The 12490-nt window shown below is 50.0% G+C and overlaps 2 long non-coding RNA genes across 2 annotated transcripts; both read right to left on the bottom strand.

Annotated features, from left to right (window-relative positions):
* Positions 1-7047: 7047 nt before the first annotated feature.
* Positions 7048-7680, bottom strand: LOC123489288. The gene is made up of 3 exons (XR_006660528.1): positions 7664-7680; positions 7274-7388; positions 7048-7087 (listed from the first exon to the last, which is right to left on the bottom strand). It is a non-coding gene; the product is annotated as an uncharacterized LOC123489288 (long non-coding RNA).
* Positions 7681-7829: 149 nt separating this feature from the next.
* On the bottom strand, positions 7830-11971 carry LOC123489289. Its single transcript, XR_006660529.1, has 3 exons — positions 11943-11971; positions 7988-8060; positions 7830-7886 (listed from the first exon to the last, which is right to left on the bottom strand). It is a non-coding gene; the product is annotated as an uncharacterized LOC123489289 (long non-coding RNA).
* Between the last annotated feature and the right edge of the window lie 519 nt (positions 11972-12490).

Here is a 12490-nt window from a genome sequence, read left to right on the forward strand (position 1 = left end):
GGGCAGTTCAGGCGGCGTTGGGCAGACGGGCAGTTCAGGCGCCGTTGGGCGGACGGGCAGTTCAGGCCGGCGTTGGGCAGACGGACAGTTCAGGCCCGTTGGGCAGGCGGCAGACTCTGGCCGTCTGAGGCGTATCGTAGGCCTGGTGCGTGGTGCGGAACAGGAGGTACCGGGCTGAGGACACGCATCTCAGGGCTAGTGCGGGAGAAGCAACAGGGCATGCTGGACCCTGGGGGGACGCACCGTAGGCCTGATGCGTGGTGCCCGGAACTGGAGGTACCGGGCTGAGGACACGCATCTCAGGGCTGAGTGCGGAGAGAAGCAACAGGGCATGCTGGACCCTGGGAGCGCACATAACGCCTAGTGCGGAGAGCCGGAACAGGGCATGCTGGACCCTGGGGACTCACATACGCCTAGTGCGGAGAGCCGGAACAGGGGCATGCTGGACCCTGGGGACTCACATAACGCCTAGTGCGGGGAGAAGGAACAGGGCATGCTGGACCCTGGGGACGCACTAAGGCCTAGTGCGGAGAGCCGGAACAGGGCATGCTGGACCCTGGGGACTCCATAACGCCTAGTGCGGAGAGCCGGAACAGGGCATGCTGGACCCTGGGGACTCACATAACGCCTAGTGCGGAGAGCAGCAACAGGACGCACAGGACTCGGGGAACACACAGGAGGCTTGGTGCGTGGTGTAGGCACTGGTGGTACTGGGCTGGAGCGAGGAGGTGGTACCGGAAATACCGGACCGTGCAGGCGTACTGGCTCCTTGAGCACTGAGCCTGCCCAACCTTCCTGGGTTGATGCTCCCCGTCGCCCGACCAGTACGGGGAGGTGTAATAACCCGCACCGGCCTATGTGGGCGAACCGGGAACACCATGCGCGAAGGCTGGTGCCATGTGCGCCGGCCCGAGGAGACGCACTGGTGACCAGCTGCGTGGGACCGGCTTCATGACATCCGGCTCAACACTCAATCTAGCCCGGCCGATACGTGGAGCTGGACTGTACCCGAACCGGGCTATGCCTGCGTACAGGAGACACCATGCGCTCAACTGCGTAACACGGTGTCTGCCCGTGACTCTCGCTCTCCACGGTCAGTCCAGGGAGTAGGCGCAGGTCTCCTACCTGACTTCGCCACACTCCTCTTAGCCCCCCCAAGAAATTCTTGGGTAGTACCCACAGGTTTCCAGTCTTGCCTCCGTGCTGCCTCCTCATATCGCCGCCTCTCGGCTTTAGCTGCCTCCAGCTCTTCACGAGGACGGCGATATTCTCCCGGTTGTGCCCAAGGCCCCTTACCATCCAGAATCTCCTCCCATGTCCATGAATCCTTTATGGGTGGATATAAATCCTGTGTAGGTGGATCCTGTTGCCGCTTGACACGCCGGCTGGTCTCCTTTTATGGTGGGTTTTTCTGTCACGGTCGTCCAATGAGCGAGGAGACCAAAACTAGCAGCGTTGAACGAACATGACTTTATTAGAGAAAAAGTACACGAACGACAAAACAATAAACCAAGACGACTAGTGAAGTCCACAGTTACAAATACTGTACAGGAACAAAAACCCACAAAACCAACAAGAAAACATACAGATTAAATATGGCTCCCAATCAGAGATAACGAGCCGACAGCTGACACTCGTTACCTCCGATTGGGAGTCATAGACCAAACCTAGAAATGAACCCAACAGAAAGGCAAACCTAGAAATACACACAACAGAACTACCAACATCGAAATACACCCAAATACCCAACAAAACAAAATACACCCTGGCTCAAATATCAAAGTCCATGGAGCCAGAGTGTCACAATCTGACATTGTGCCAGCAGCCAGCATCAGCTCACGTCCTCCACGTGTTAGTCTATCAACAATGGGACTCTGATAGTGTTAGGTTGAATCATTCTTTTCGTGTCTGAGATAGGAGAGATTATGTTTTCCACATGTACAATGGTGGGAAAAGCAGGACATCAATTATGTGGGCAATGTAATCTTGATATGGGATGTCCATCACCTTATTTGTGTGGGTTTATTCCTCTTAGAAAAACCTACCAATATCACAGAAATACAAACATTTAAACTGGCTACGGATTCACACATACTTTTGGTATCTTTGGTATCCAATGGACTGATAGTGTGGGAGCGCTGGTTTAACATCTACTGTAGTTACAATGAATAAATAACAGGCATAAGCAAACTTTGTCTCATTGGATTTTATAAGAAGTATTATAAGCACAAGATGCTTGAGTTTATTTATTTTTTCTAAGTATGCTATGCTCCACTGCATCTTTTTTTTCTGGCAAAATGTGAGAAAGAGAAAATGAGTGACATCCCTTACCACAAACATAGTTTACTGTTGAAAAGGTGCACTTATATCAACCTCAGAATTACATTGACTAAAATAGATTAATTTGGATTGTTTTGGCAAAAAGGTGAGCTGGATTAAATCATGTAGTACCTAAAAAAGCCTTAAAATGTCCAGGGGAAGAGTCAACACATGTAGAAGTCCCAGGGGTGGACATGTGATCCCAACCAGAGTCCCATTCACCATCATCAGAACACAAATCAGGAGAGTCTTAATCAATTGTTAACTAAATGTAAACCATGTGCTAGAGAAAAAAAAACATTAATTGAAGTCTGAACCCCGTTAGGATATAGAGTAGTCAATGGTGGACATTATTTTGCTCACCAGCCCAATCAGGCTTGTTACAAGAGTAGAGAGGATATTTACTATCCAAAAGGTCACTTACCTTCCTGCACACACATCGGTGAGAGAGGTCTGAGCATGTGAGCCAGGGCAGTGTCTGATATTCCAGGCCCAGCTTTGGTAGTTGTACCTGGATAACCTGAATATTTGGTTAATTGAGCACCTGTTACGAATGGAAATCAGTGTTATATAAGGTATATGACTAGCTGACCTCTCTCTCTCTCTCTCTCTGTGTGAAATGTGAGCTAGCTAAAGCATAATCACCTGCTTTCATTGAATATGGGTTAACTCCATTTTGGGCTCTTTGGAAACCCTGTGGTGGAGGTGAATCTAAGAAATCCTTGGCCCTTTGGAAACCCTGTGGTGGAGGTGAATGGAAGACATTCTGGGCCTTTTGGCAACCCTGTGGTGGAGGTGAATTGAACCAATTCTGGGCCCTTTGGCAACCCTGTGGTGGAGGGAAATAATCCGATAGGCAGGGAGGAGGTGCAGTAGTTTTGGTCTGTGGAACTGAAGTTTCCATGTCTTTTTGTCTTTTTTTATGTTGCTTCAGCAGACCCTTCAGCTCAAACATGACATGCTTCATAATTGGAGAGATGGGCAGCTCAGCCACGATGGGCTTCACTGGTGGAGAGATGGGAAGCTCAAACATGACAGGCTTCACTAGTGGAGAGATGGGCAGCTCAGCCACGATGGGCTTCACTGGTGGAGAGATGGGAAGCTCAACCATGATGGGCTTCACTGGTGGAGAGATGGGAAGTTCAACCATGATTGGCTTCACTGGTGGAGAGATGGGCAGCTCAGCCACGATGGGCTTCACTGGTGGAGAGATGGGAAACTCAAACTTGACAGGCTTCACTAGTGGAGAGATGGGCAGCTCAGCCACGATGGGCTTCACTGGTGGAAAGATGGGAAGCTCAACCATGATGGGCTTCACTGGTGGAGAGATGGGCAGCTCAGCCACGATGGGCTTCACTGGTGGAGAGATGGGAAGCTCAACCATGATGGGCTTCACTGGTGGAGAGATGGGCAGCTCAACCACGATGGGCTTCACTGGTGGAGAGATGGGAAGCTCAACCATGATGGGCTTCACTGGTGGAGAGATGGGAAGCTCAACCATGATTGGCTTCACTGGTGGAGAGATGGGCAGCTCAGCCACGATGGGCTTCAATGGTGGAGAGATGGGCAGCTCAGCCACGATGGGCTTCACTGGTGGAGAGATGGGCAGCTCAACCACAATGGGCTTCACTGGTGGAGAGATGGGAAGCTCACCCATGACAGGCTTCACTGGTGGAGAGATGGGCAGCTCAGCCACGATGGGCTTCACTGGTGGAGAGATGGGAAGCTCAAACTTGACAGGCTTCACTAGTGGAGAGATGGGTAGCTCAGCCACGATGGGCTTCACTGGTGGAGAGATGGGAAGCTCAACCATGATGGGCTTCACTGGTGGAGAGATGGGAAGCTCAACCATGATGGGCTTCACTGGTGGAGAGATGGGCAGCTCAGCCAGGATGGGCTTCACTGGTGGAGAGATGGGAAGCTCAACCCATGATGGGCTTAACTGGTGGAGAGATGGGCAGCTCAAACCACGATGGGCTTCACTGCGTGGAGAGATGGGAAGCTCAACCAGATGGGCTTCACTGGTGGAGAGATGGGAAGCTCAACCATGATTGGCTTCACTGGTGGAGATGGGAAGCTCAACCATGATGGGCTTCAATGGTGGAGAGATGGGCAGCTCAGCCACGATGGGCTTCACTGGTGGAGAGATGGGCAGCTCAACCACGATGGGCTTCACTGGTGGAGAGATGGGAAGCTCAACCATGATGGGCTTCACTGGTGGAGAAATGGGAAGCTCAACCATGATGGGCTTCACTAGTGGAGAGATGGGCAGCTCAGCCACGATGGGCTTCACTGGTGGAGAGATGGGAAGCTCAGCCACGATGGGCTTCACTGGTGGAGAGATGGGCAGCTCAGCCACGATGGGCTTCACTGGTGGAGAGATGGGCAGCTCAACCACAATGGGCTTCACTGGTGGAGAGATTGGAAGCTCAACCATGATGGTCTTCACTGGTGGAGAGATGGGCAGCTCCAGCCACGATGGGCTTCACTGGTGGAGAGATGGGCAGCTCAACCACAATGGGGGCTTCACTGGTGGAGAGATGGGAAGCTCAACCATGATGGTCTTCACTGGTGGAGAGATGGGCAGCTCAGCCACGATGGAGCTTCACTGGTGGAGAGATGGGCAGCTCAACCACAATGGGCTTCACTGATGGAGAGATGGGAAGCTCAACCATGATGGGCTTCACTGGTGGAGAGATGGGCAGCTCAGCCACGATGGGCTTCACTGGTGGAGAGATGGGAAGCTCAACCAAGATGGGCTTCAATGGTGGAGAGATGTGAAGCTCAACCATGATGGGCTTCACTGGTGGAGAGATGGGCAGCTCAGCCACGATGGTCTTCACTGGTGGAGAGATGGAAGCTCAACCATGATTTGCTTCACTGATGGAGAGATGGGCAGCTCAGCCATGACAGGCTTCACTGGTGGAGAGATGGGCAGCTCAGCCACGATGGGCTTCACTGGTGGGAGAGATGGGAAGCTCAAACATGACAGGCTTCACTAGTGGAGAGATGGGCAGCTCAGCCACGATGGGCTTCACTGGTGGAGAGATGGGAAGCTCAACCATGATGGGCTTCACTGGTGGAGAGATGGGAAGCTCAACCATGATGGGCTTCACTGGTGGAGAGATGGGCAGCTCAGCCACGATGGGCTACACTGGTGGAGAGATGGGAAGCTCAACCATGATGGGCTTCACTGGTGGAGAGATGGGCAGCTCAGCCACGATGGGCTTCACTGGTGGAGAGATGGGAAGCTCAAACTTGACAGGCTTCACTAGTGGAGAGATGGGTAGCTCAGCCACGATGGGCTTCACTGGTGGAGAGATGGGAAGCTCAACCATGATGGGCTTCACTGGTGGAGAGATGGGAAGCTCAACCATGATGGGCTTCACTGGTGGAGAGATGGGCAGCTCAGCCAGGATGGGCTTCACTGGTGGAGAGATGGGAAGCTCAACCATGATGGGCTTAACTGGTGGAGAGATGGGCAGCTCAACCACGATGGGCTTCACTCGTGGAGAGATGGGAAGCTCAACCATGATGGGCTTCACTGGTGGAGAGATGGGAAGCTCAACCATGATTGGCTTCACTGGTGGAGAGATGGGAAGCTCAACCATGATGGGCTTCAATGGTGGAGAGATGGGCAGCTCAGCCACGATGGGCTTCACTGGTGGAGAGATGGGCAGCTCAACCACGATGGGCTTCACTGGTGGAGAGATGGGAAGCTCAACCATGATGGGCTTCACTGGTGGAGAAATGGGAAGCTCAACCATGATGGGCTTCACTAGTGGAGAGATGGGCAGCTCAGCCACGATGGGCTTCACTGGTGGAGAGATGGGAAGCTCAGCCACGATGGGCTTCACTGGTGGAGAGATGGGCAGCTCAGCCACGATGGGCTTCACTGGTGGAGAGATGGGCAGCTCAACCACAATGGGCTTCACTGGTGGAGAGATTGGAAGCTCAACCATGATGGTCTTCACTGGTGGAGAGATGGGCAGCTCAGCCACGATGGGCTTCACTGGTGGAGAGATGGGCAGCTCAACCACAATGGGCTTCACTGGTGGAGAGATGGGAAGCTCAACCATGATGGTCTTCACTGGTGGAGAGATGGGCAGCTCAGCCACGATGGGCTTCACTGGTGGAGAGATGGGCAGCTCAACCACAATGGGCTTCACTGATGGAGAGATGGGAAGCTCAACCATGATGGGCTTCACTGGTGGAGAGATGGGCAGCTCAGCCACGATGGGCTTCACTGGTGGAGAGATGGGAAGCTCAACCAAGATGGGCTTCAATGGTGGAGAGATGTGAAGCTCAACCATGATGGGCTTCACTGGTGGAGAGATGGGCAGCTCAGCCACGATGGTCTTCACTGGTGGAGAGATGGGAAGCTCAACCATGATTTGCTTCACTGATGGAGAGATGGGCAGCTCAGCCATGACAGGCTTCACTGGTGGAGAGATGGGCAGCTCAGCCACGATGGGCTTCACTGGTGGAGAGATGGGAAGCTCAAACATGACAGGCTTCACTAGTGGAGAGATGGGCAGCTCAGCCACGATGGGCTTCACTGGTGGAGAGATGGGAAGCTCAACCATGATGGGCTTCACTGGTGGAGAGATGGGAAGCTCAACCATGATGGGCTTCACTGGTGGAGAGATGGGCGCTCAGCCACGATGGCTACACTGGTGGAGAGATGGGAAGTCAACCATGATGGGCTTCACTGGTGGAGAGAGATGGGCAGCTCAGCCACGATGGGCTTCACTGGTGGAGAGATGGGCTATAGATAGTGGTATAGAAAGAGAAGTTTAGTCCAGAAACAACATATAATCAATTACAATGTAATAGACGCATGACTAAAACATATCTGTTTGCTTACCGGTACTTATGAATATGCAAACCATAATAATATCCCTCCCTCATCATTCATTCTAACTCTGCTGTCTCATCCATCGAATAAACGTACCTGTGCCCTACTCTGTGTGCACAACAGGGTAACACAATACCACATGAAGAACTTAGATTGGTACTCCTGACACTTCTGCCATGCAATCTCAATCATCTCCTCAAGAGTCCCAACGCTACAGAGAGAGGAAACACACCAGGTTGTTTAGAATGTGTGGAAAGAGGCTTCATACCGTGGATACGAAGCAGTCTTTATATTTCAGATCTGAACTCAATCTAGGTACTCTGGGTAATCCAGGTAATCTGAAACTCCATTACATTGGTCCAACATCTCAATCAACTTCACTGTAAAGGCAGTGTAATCATAGCACTCAAATCCCAAAATGAATGTATCTGGTGGATTGTGTAGCTGTGCAGATGTCAATGCTGTGTTAACGAACAAAGTGCTTACTTTGCAAGAGGCCAAGGGATGCTGCGAGGAATCCAGGCTGCTCCTGTGGGCTCTGCTGAGGGGAGATCGGAGAGGAAGTAGGGAGGGGGGAGATGGGCAGGAGCATCGACAATCTGAGAAGAACCAGCCTCTATTTCCCATTTGGCCCCTTGACCAGGTTGATCCTGGTCATACTTGTCTGCATACTCATAGTTGTACTCGTTGTTGTTTAGGGTCCACCTCTCTGTAAAAAGAATGAGAGCAGAAGCTTGATCCTCTCATTTCCATAAAGGAATGGTAATACAATGATTAAACCAAGACCCAACAGAGGTGTGAAATGCTTACCCCAATGGCCATGTTCTTCATTCCAGTGGAAATATCCATAATCATCGCCCACGTAAAACCCGTCTGCATCAGCCTTAACAACATAATCAACATGGAGACAGTCAGGTGAGAACAACTTTAAAGAGCAAAACCTGTTATCAAAGCAAAAGCGGAAGGTACAGTATAAATTGAATCCCTTTTAATGTTCTCAGAATGTATTGGAGAAACATTATACCGAGACCTTTTAAAGCTAGAATCCTTAATTGAAACAATAACAAAGCGGGCACCCACCTCTCTTTTGGTAAAAAACTAGGGATGGGCCTGGAGAAATATAACCACTCTCAAATTCAGACAGAGCTGGCCATCCATGATATCAAAATTACAGTTTTAACCATGTTTTAAGGTTATACAGTGTTGTTTCCATTACATTTACATTGTTTACACATTGGAGTAAAACAAGCTTCTATTTTGGGTTCTGATGGGGTACATATGACAGTTGAATTAAGATCATGAGGCATTTATAATTATATTCTTCAAGAATCAAATGGGTATATATCATTAACCTCTTAAGGATCGTACACTTTCTTTTTGCCTAAAATGACATACCCAAATCTAAATGCCTGTAGCTCAGGACCTGAAGCAAGGATATGCATATTCTTGATACCATTTTAAAGGGAAACACTTTGAAGTTTGTAAAATGTGAAATGAATGTAGGAGAATATAACACATTGGATCTGGGAAAAGATAATACAAACAAAAAATCATGTGTTTTCTATATATTATTTTGTTCCTTCATCTTTGAAATGCAAGAGAAAGGCCACAATATAATAATGCTGTTTAGGCGCAATTTAGATTTTGGACACTAGATGGCAGCAGTGTGTATGCAAAGTTTCAGATTGATCCAGTGAAGCGTTGCAATACGCTTAGTCTGCTAAATGGTCTGCTAAATGTCTGCTAAATGAACTGGAGTGAGTTTCTTAAAAGCCTTGTAGCTACCATTGTAGTTTATTTCTAGCATGACTCTATCTCTGTGCAGCTGGGTTTTCAAGATAAATAAGGTGTGATGTTAGCTAGAAGGCTTTCTGGAAATGCACATTTACATTTACGTCATTTAGCAGACGCTCTTATCCAGAGCGACTTACAAATTGGTGCATTCACCCTATAGCCAGTGGGATAACCACTTTACAATTTTTTTTATTTTTTAGAATTTTTTTAGGGGGTGGAAGGATTACTTTATCCTATCCCAGGTATTCCTTAAAGAGGTGGGGTTTCAAAGTCTCCGGAAGGTGGTGGCGACTCCGCCGTCCTGGCGCCGTGAGAGCTTGTTCCACCATTGGGGTGCCAGAGCAGCGAACAGTTTTGACTGGGCTGAAGCCCGGGAACTATGCTTCCGCAGAGGAAGGAGCTGGCAGGCCAGAGGTGGATGAGCGCAAGCCCTCGTTTGGGTGTAGGGACTGATCAGAGCCTGAAGGTACGGAGGTGCCGTTCCCCTCACAGCTCCATAGGCAAGCACCATGGTCTTGTAACAGCTGCGAGCTTCAACTGGAAGCCAGTGGAGTGTGCGGAGGAGCGGGGTGACGTGAGAGAACTTGGGAAGGTTGAACACCAGACGGGCAGCGGCATTCTGGATGAGTTGTAGGGGTTTAATGGCACAGGCAGGGAGCCCAGCCAACAGCGAGTTGCAGTAATCCAGACGGGAGATGACCGTGATGGCAAGATCATGGAACGGGCAGTCCTTCCCCGGGAGGAAGAGCAGCTCCGTCTTGCCAAGGTTCAGCTTGAGGTGGTGATCCGTCATCCATACTGATATGTCTGCCAGACATGCAGAGATGCGGTCGCCACCTGGTTATCAGAAGGGGAAAGGAGAAGATTAGTTGTGTATCGTCAGCGTAGCAATGATAGGAGAGGCCATGTGAGGATATGACAGAGCCAAGTGACTTGGTGTATAGCGAGAATAGGAGAGGGCCTAGAACTGAGCCCTGGGGGACACCAGTGGTGAGAGGGAGCACGTGGATGCGGAGACAGCTTCTCCCACGCCACTTGGTAGGAGCGACCGGTCAGGTAGGGCGCAATCCAAGAGTGAGCCGCGCCGGAGATGCCCAGCTCGGAGAGGGTGGAGAGGAGGATCTGATGGTTCACAGTATCAAAGGCAGCAGACAGGTCTAGAAGGACAAGAGCAGAGGAGAGAGAGTTAGCTTTAGCAGTGCGGAGAGCCTCCGTGACACAGAGAAGAGCAGTCTCAGTTGAATGACCAGTCCTGAAACCCGACTGGTTTGGGTCAGAAGGTCATTCTGAGAGAGATAGCAAGAGAGTTGGCTAAAGGCGGCACGCTCAATAGTTTTGGAAAGAAAAGAAAGAAGGGATACTGGTCTGTAGTTGTTGACATCAGAGGGATCAAGTGTTGGTTTTTTTGAGAAGGGGTGCAACTCTCGCTCTCTTGAAGACGGAAGGGACATAGCCAGCGGTCAAGGATGAGTTGATCAGCAGAGGTGAGGTAGGGGAGAAGGTCACCGGAGATGGTCTGGAGAAGAGAGGGGGGATGGGGTCAAGCGGGCAGGTTGTTGGGCGGCCTGCAGTCACAAATCGCGAGATTTTATCTGGAGAGAGAGGAGAAAGAAGTCAAAGCATAGGGTAGGGCAGTGTGAGCAGGACCAGCAGTGTCATTAGACTTAACAAACGAGGATCGGGGGAGGATAGGGGACACAGAGAGTCAAAGGATGCAGAAAGGGGGAGGAGAGAGGGAGGGTTGAGGAGGCAGAATCAGGAGATTGGGGGAGAAGGATTGAGCGAGGGAAGAGATGATAGGATGGAAGGAGAGAGTAGTGGGAGAGAGAGAGCGAAGGTTGCGGCGGCGCATTACTATCTGTGTAGGGGCAGAGTGAGTAGTGTTGGAGGAGAGCGAGAGAGAAAGGATACAAAGTAGTGGTCGGAGACATGGAGAGGAGTTGCAGTGAGATTAGTAGAAGAGCAGCATCTAGTAAAGATGAGGTCAAAGCGTATTGCCTGCCTTGTGAGTAGGGGGGACGGTGAGAGGGTGAGGTCAAAAGAGGAGAGGAGTGGAAAGAAGGAGGCAGAGAGAGGAAATGAGTCAAATGTAGATGTAGGGAGGTTGAAATCCCCCCAAAACTGTGAGGTGAGCCATCCTCAGGAGAGGAACTTATCAAGGCGTCAAGCTCATTGATGAACTCTCCAAGGGAACCTGGAGGGCGATAGATGACAAGGATATTAAGCTTAAATGGGCTAGTGACTGTGACAGCATGGAATTCAAATGAGGAGATAGACAGATGGGTTAGGGGAAAAATTGAGAATGTCCACTTGGGAGAGATGAGGATTCCTGTGCCACCACCCCTCTGACCAGATGCTCTCGGGGTATGCGAGAACACATGGTCAGACGAGGAGAGAGCAGTAGGAGCAGTGTTTTCAGTGGTAATCCATGTTTCCGTCAGCGCCAGGAAGTCGAGGACTGGAGGGTAGCATAGGCTGGGATGAAGTCAGCCTTGTTGGCAGCAGAACGGCAGTTCCAGAGGCTGCCTGAGACCTGGAACTCCAGGTGTGTGGTGCGTGCAGGGACCACCAGGTTAGAGAGGCTGCAGCCACGCGGTGTGAGGCGTTTGTGTAGCCTGTGCGGAGAGGAGAGAACAGGGATAGGCAGAGGCATAGTTGACAGGCTGTAGCAAATGAACTAAACATCTGGGAAAGGAGAGAGTAGGGCCTCCCTCACCACAACTCCCAAATATAACTCTCCCAACTTCCACCTCAGAAACTATAATTGTTTCACTGAAACACCCGAATAAAACTCTCCCAACTTCCACTTTAGAAATTAGAATTGTTGCAAACTACAGCGGTTCAATGTTTCAAGGAATAGACTCAACTTACTTTATTCAGCTAGCTAACTATGATGCCATAGCTAACTAGCATGCTAGCATCCAATAACACACCCTTGGTAAGTACAGCAGGAGTTAAATGCTTGCATTACCTTTGACTTTTCAGGTGTCCGCATTGACCCTCTGCTTGGTTTTGGTCAGAGGCTGTATCAGGGAGACAGGTGGAGGCCCTCGACTGTCAACAAACAGAACTTCTCTTGCATGTCCCATGTCTTTCTCCTGTTGACTGGGTCAGAAACAACACCAATAAATGTATGTAGCATGTTTCCTGCAGTCAAATGACCAAATTGCCCTCTAGTGGCCTCATCGGTGGAACGTTATTAATATTTTTTTTATAATTTCACAATTCACAACAGTATTTCAAAAAGCCAGTGGAAAATCATGTGTTTCTCTGTCAAACGGTTTTGTAATATTTCAGTCTTCTGTGATGTGTAATATTGGGATGCAAACTCAAAATGTAATACAATTCAACTCTATATCTGACATGGTACAGGTGTCTTCTTTTTTTAAAGCCCATAACCATGTGTGTGAGGTGTATACTTTTGTTTCAAAGTAGATTTGTTTAAGACTACCAAGAAACACTCTGCGTGACCCTGATTTAGCCCACTGCAGTAAAATTTCAATAATAAACTTTTATTGC

Source organism: Coregonus clupeaformis, unplaced genomic scaffold (assembly GCF_020615455.1).
Source record: "Coregonus clupeaformis isolate EN_2021a unplaced genomic scaffold, ASM2061545v1 scaf2965, whole genome shotgun sequence".
Taxonomy (NCBI): Eukaryota; Metazoa; Chordata; class Actinopteri; order Salmoniformes; family Salmonidae; genus Coregonus; species Coregonus clupeaformis.